The sequence below is a fragment of the Lytechinus variegatus genome, chromosome 2, assembly GCF_018143015.1.
Source record: "Lytechinus variegatus isolate NC3 chromosome 2, Lvar_3.0, whole genome shotgun sequence".
NCBI lineage: Eukaryota > Metazoa > Echinodermata > Echinoidea > Temnopleuroida > Toxopneustidae > Lytechinus > Lytechinus variegatus.
In genome coordinates, this window is record NC_054741.1 from 17802900 (window position 1) to 17809656 (window position 6757).

Genomic DNA, 6757 nt, shown 5'->3' on the forward strand with positions numbered 1-6757 from the left:
AACCAGCCTGGAGCCCGGAAGAAAACTTGACCATTAAAATGTGCCAAGAACTCCAACCAAACCCGCAAGTCAGCCTTAGCCCCTCTCGTCAACCTAACCATGTGAAAAGGACGCTTAACGCTCTTAGTTAAGTCAATGAGCCGTCTCATGAATGCTCGCCCTGGAGCAATTGCCTTACATACAAAGTTTAGACTACCTACAATCGACTGAATGTCTCTTAGGGAAATTTTTTGTTTCTGTACCGCCCAATTTAATTTCCCTACTAATTTCTCAATTTTGTCCTCCGGTACCCGAACCTGCTGAGAAACGCTATCTATTACCAGCCCAAGATATGACAACTGTGTGGTCGGGCCTTCCGTTTTTTCTCGCGCTATGGGCACCCCAAATCGTTCGCAAATTGCTTCAAAACAATGCATTGCCCGCCTGCAATCCTCCGAGGCAGGGCCGCCTGCAAAAAAGAAATCATCCAAATAATGGACAATATTTTGCGACTTCGCAACTTTTCTCGCGCAAAACTCTAAAAAAGTACTAAAACATTCAAAAGTGGAACAAGAAACTGCGCAGCCCATCGGCAAACAACGATCAAAATAGTAACGACCATCTATATACATCCCAAGCAACTCAAAATCTTTTGGGTGAACAGGCAAGAGCCTGAAAGCTGACTTAATGTCAGTCTTTCCCATAAGGGCACCCCGCCCCAATTGCGTCACAATATCTACCGCCGAATCAAAGGACGAATATGTTACTGTACACTGCCCCTCCGGTATGCCATCATTAACTGAATTTCCCCTGGGTGCCGATAAATGTTGAATCATACGGAACTCCCCTGGGGCCTTTTTGGGCACCAACCCCACTGGTGAACACCTCATATTCTCGAAGGGAGGAACAACAAAAGGCCCAACTATCCTACCTAAGTCTATTTCATCCCTCAATTTCTTTTTCAACGTATCCATGTGTTCGAATGCTGATTTCAGGTTTTTAACAACCAATGGGACCCTGTCCCCTTCAAAATGTAATGAAAAACCAAACTTAAAACCATTATACAAGCACTGAGCATGCTCCTGATTAGGATAAGTAGCTAACATGGGCACCAAACGTGCTAACTTAATAGGGGTCGGAGCAATAGACGACACCGCACTAGCCGTAGACCTATTTACTGCCAGCGGGACTGGAACCGGCCCGCCCTTGGCTACACTGCTTAGCCCCATGACCTGTCGCCTGGCAGCGGGAACACTTGTGCTCATAGATGCAAGCTTTGCCTCGCATGCACTTGCCTCTATTAAAGGCAAAGCACACGCCTCGGCTGGGTGTGCCATTGGCTCCGGGTCCCTTTCCTCCGAAGGGAAAAGATTTTCTCGCGCCGTACTCCCCTCTGTAGAACTGATGGCGAGGGGCATGGGGTAAATTGTGGCGCTGCCGCGGACCATTAGAGGCCACCAGCATCAACCACAACTCGGCGTCGACGCTCGCCCAGGATCGCCCGGGTAAACGCGCCTGCTTGCTCCTAAACTGAGTGTCATAGTCACGCCAGCCATAACCTGCAAACGCACGGGCTGCATGCCTTATCAAATCCATATATTTCATGAGCTCCCTGCTCCTTTCAATGTGCTTCTCAGCGTAAATTGAGGCAAATACTAGAAACACCGAAGTCCACTGCTCTACCGACATGATTTTCTTAGCCTTTGATTGAGGTTGAAGTTGCAAACCAAGACCAGATCCCGATTGACACAAACTCAAAGTGGTGTCACCTACACTCAAGGCCCCAAACTCATCACGTGCATTATTATGCTTAAGGAGCACTCCCAAATCTATATATTCACTTGCCCAAATTTTTTCCTTCAGTGAGATAGCCACTTCCACACCTAGTGGGTCGCATGCGCTAATAAATGGTTCCGGTGCCCCCAACACGGCAGAAAGCCTAGGCGCCTGGGGCTCAGATCTCTCAACACCGACCTCCACTAGATCTAGGCCTAGATCTTCGGCTACCCCTGCCGACCGCGCCGGCACTGAAACTGCTGGCTGAGCCTGCCCCGAGCTACCGGTATCCGACTCCTGAGCTACTATCTCATGCCAAGCAATAGATCTGCCCACGGGCGCCTGGCCTTCCCGCCCCACTAGATCTAGATCTAGCTCTGCCATTTTATCACCAACTTTAGACCTAGGCCTACCACTTTTTTCATCAACATCGACAACTTGAGACTGAGAGGGATTTAACTCACCGCTCCTTCCTGGCCCGTTGTTGCCGCCTCCCAGCCCCAGATCCACACTTGCGGGGGTTGACGTCGCCCGTGGACCTCTCGGCCGACCCGGCCTCCTCTTCGGTGTGTCATCTCCCTTCCTCGCACCTGCGGTCGTTATTTTCTTGGCCTTAACCTTTGGCATGATCAACTCGCGAAACTAGAGTTAGACTCGAAGCTCCGTCACTCAGCCCAAGTCCAATGAATCCTGGATGCAATCACCTCCAAAGTTCAATCAAGCGAACCGCCAAGAAAAAATTCAATCCTGAAGTTGCAAACTGAATCTTTTAGGTCCACAAATCGGCACAGCTAACTTAGTCTTAGTTCTACGGCAACAATTCCTGAGGCTGAAGTCTGAAGACAGTAAAAAACTGAAATCAGCGTCTGTATAATCCAATAAAAGTATGAATCCTTTGTGTAGATATCCGGTATAGGTAGCTAGACAAATGTCGAAATATCTGCCACCTAGGCCTAGTTGCCAGTGCCGAAAGAAAATTTTCAAAAAATTTTGTAAGCACGCTTTACACATGCACCGTCATCTCTCTTCATTGAAAGCCAAAACGAAAATGAAGCATTCCCCGCACTTTTATCCGCGCATAGCTCAACCGCGGCAAATGTCTGGCATTGTGCCCAAATTCTTTGGCGCGGGCGCCAAAAAGCGCTGCCCCGCCCTTTACGGGTCGGGTCACGAGCCCTTTCTCGGGCAACCACGCCCCCTTTCAAAATCAAAACAAACTAAAATGTGTATTTTGCTAGCCCGCTAATAAATCATTTTAAATCGTCAAGCCGTCTTTAAAATCCATTATTCTTGAATCTGAAGATGCATTTACATTATTAGTAATAATTTGCTTATATAACTTTTATCACTTACTTTATCAAAAGTCCCTATGTACCCTTCAATCATGTAGCTATCTTTGTTTTCCATGCTTCAGTAATGCAGAAGAAACATTTGTTTATAAAGCATCTATATTATATAAAGCATTTCTTTTTAGAATGGAAAAATATAGATTCAGTATACTCTAAATTGAACATATATTTTCCCTTGTGTGCAAAAAGAAGGATTCCAGTGCACTGATGAAAAAAGTATATTCCCTGTTTTAGATGAGAGATATATACAGCAGTGACTGCTGTGTAAAATATATTCAAAATAACATTTTATTTTCCTTTAAAAGGTTATTATTTGATAAGTAGCTTATACTGTACCTCTTGCCAATGAAAATGGTATATAATGGCAATGCATACCATTCTATTCACCCTGGTATTCCTACATGTATGTTATTGTATTAATATATATGTACTTGGCCTTGGCCAATTTGCACACACAAAGATGGAGCATATGAGTTCCATAGTTTTCATTTTATATCTTAAAATACTGCAAAATGGCTCATGTTACGCCACATTCCTCTATAAGCAACTTGCTTTCTGATGATACCAGCAATTTATCCTGGTAAAGAGTAAACGATCGATCTTATTGAGATCATTTTCAAGTTATGATTGATTTGAATCAATGGAAAATAGGAATGATCGAGGCATGAGTCTTCATAAGACAGCCCAAGTGCCTGGTCACACAACACCTGCCATTTATGGTAAATCTAGCCTGAAATAGCAACGTAACACATCTCACCAAGAAATTGAAAAACAAGAGTTCCATGAATGTTATCATTGACAGTAAAGTTTCCATTAATGATAAAGTTTATATACAATGCGTCCCACAAAAAACGAAACCGAGATTTATTGTAACATAATCACAAATACAATACACAAAGCTTAGAATCTCCTTTTTCATCTGAAATTACTTATATCATTTCTCATTCATGAGTGAGTGAGCAAAGATAATTTGAAGAAGGGAGACCAAAAAATCACTTGGCGGGCTGTATCTTGGTTTCAAAAAGAAAACCACATTTTTAGAAAGTTCAATATCTGCTCTTTAATTTGATACCTGAATTACTGAAAATGGTCAAGAAATAACAACATTCTGGTTATTTGAAATAAGGCTTGAATTTCAATAATTTCATAAAATGAAAAGGTTTTACAGGCGTTCAAGCTTACTTGACACTCCGCTAGCCATGCATTAATTCTTTTGTTAACCTTGCGATAGCTTCTGTGGGAGACCGCTGAAAACAAGTTTATTTAATGAAATTATGGAAATACAAGCATTGTTTTGAGTGAACATAACAATTGTACCTCTCTGATGATTTTCTGTGATTAAGGTATCAAATAAAAGAGCAGATATTGAACTTTTTTGGCATGTTTTTTTCTGTTGAAATTCAGATATCCCCTGCCAAATGAGTTTTGGTATTTCTTCAAATTGTTTTTGTTCACTCATGTGTGAATGAGGAATAATCTAAGTAATATCAGATGAAAGAAGAGATTCTAAGCTTTACAATGGTAGGTCATTTGTCTATTGTATTTGTGATTAAGTTATTATAAATCATCGATAAATCTTGGTTTCGTTTTTGGTGGGACGCACTGTATAGTCCAGGGCTACGTAACAGAAAACTTATAGTTGATGATCATAAGGCAGATGTGCCTGATTGAGTGCATTTATCATTTTGGAAGCATCGTGGTGTAGTGGTTCCAACTCTTGCCTTGTAATTAGAGAGTCATGAGTTAGATTCCCTCTGCAGCCTAGCATCCTTTGGCAAGGCATCAGTTCACACATTGCCACTCTCCACCCAGGTGTTAAATGGGTACCCTGTAGGTTGTGAAATCCTTTGTTTTTGTATTATGCCTAGCAGTTTAGTCTTGGAACTCTTGTTTGGAAGCTCCCCAGGGAGTGGAGAAGGTGCATAGATGTGTGCGGGACATGCCAGGTTGAGATGACTGGGGGTAAAAATATATCTGTAAAGTGCTTATAGATGTCCTTCTGATGTAGTAAGTTCTATATGAAATCAGATTATTAATATGATTATTATTATTATTATTATTATTGTTATTAGTAGTAGTAAGTAGTAGTAGTAGTTTATTTGTTAATATTATTATCCTGATGGTGATTATTATTATTATTATAATCATTATTATTATTATTAGTAGTAGTAGTAGTTGTAGTAGTAGTAGTAGTAAGTAGTAGTAGTAGTAGTAGTAGTAGTAGTAGTAGTAGTAGTAGTAGTAGTAGTAGTAGTAGTAGTAGTAAGTAGTAGTAGTAGTAGTAGTAGTAGTAGTAGTAGTAGTAGTAGTAGTAGTAGTAGTAGTAGTAGTGGTAGTAGTAGTAGTAGTAGTAGTAGTAGTAGTAGTAGTAGTAGTATCATTGTTAATATTATTATCATGATGATTATTTTCATCCTTCAATTAGTCATGCATTTGACTATAATCTTTCACTATGCTTTGTGTAATTGGGTCCATGGCATAGCTTTTCATTTGAATTTTTTTCTTCAAATAATTTCATCACCCCAAATCACATTAATTTATGTGATCAATACAATTTTGAAAAAAATATAGATGCTAATTAAGATATGATACAAAAAAACAGGGGTTTATAAAGGTTCCTAACATCCGGGGGTAACATTTCAATACCTCAATGCAGAGTTCAGACAACAATGATAACAATTATTTTATACTTTAATTTTCCTGACACAATGTTATTTCTAAACAAATAAGATTTCCAATTATTCAGTGAATATAAGCAATTAGTTTGTAACATAAAAAACCAATAGCACTTTGAAAAATAACTATGGTGGCTACTGGCTATGTTTGTAATGATTAATTGAATCAAATTTAGACAATGCCTACTCGTATTTTGTTTTTGCATCCCGAGTACCCTTACAAAATTATGCAATCAATTTGTGTTATTCTATTTTTTCACTTATTTTCATTCATGTTTTGGGGGGTTTCATTTATATTTTAGTGGGGGATAAAGAGGGTCAGATGTTTGTGAGATGATGATTGTTCTTCTGTTTATTTACTCTGCTTTACACCAGTTCCATGTATGAAGATTCCTATGCATGTTTGCCTGTTCATGCCAATGTCATCTTGATTTGAAATCACAAATGTTTTGCTTTTTGATTTGTAATGTATCTCTTCATGTAATAAAATTATTCAAGATTGAAAAAAAATTATTGTATAATGAAGTTTGGTTTTTTATTATGGTAATGATAAGGGTATGAGAATGGTAGTGGTGGAGGTGGTGGTGAAAGTAGATGATGGTGGTGATGATCATTTTGGTGGTAGTAGTGATGGTGATGATGATGATGAAATAAAAAAATCAATGATTAAGATGATTCTGATGATATGATGGTGTTCACTGTTGGCGGTGGTTGTGGTGGTAGTGATGATGATGATGATGAAATAAAAACAATCGATGATTAAGATGATGGTTGTGATTATATGATTGTGATATGATGGTGTTGGTAATGGTAGTGATGATAATGATGATGATTGATGATGATGATGAAATTAATGCAATCAATGATCAAGATGATGATTGTGATGATGTGATGGTGTTGGCGGTGGTTGTGGTGGTAGTGATGATGATGATGAAAAACATGCAATCAATGATTAAGATGATGTGATTGTGGTGATAT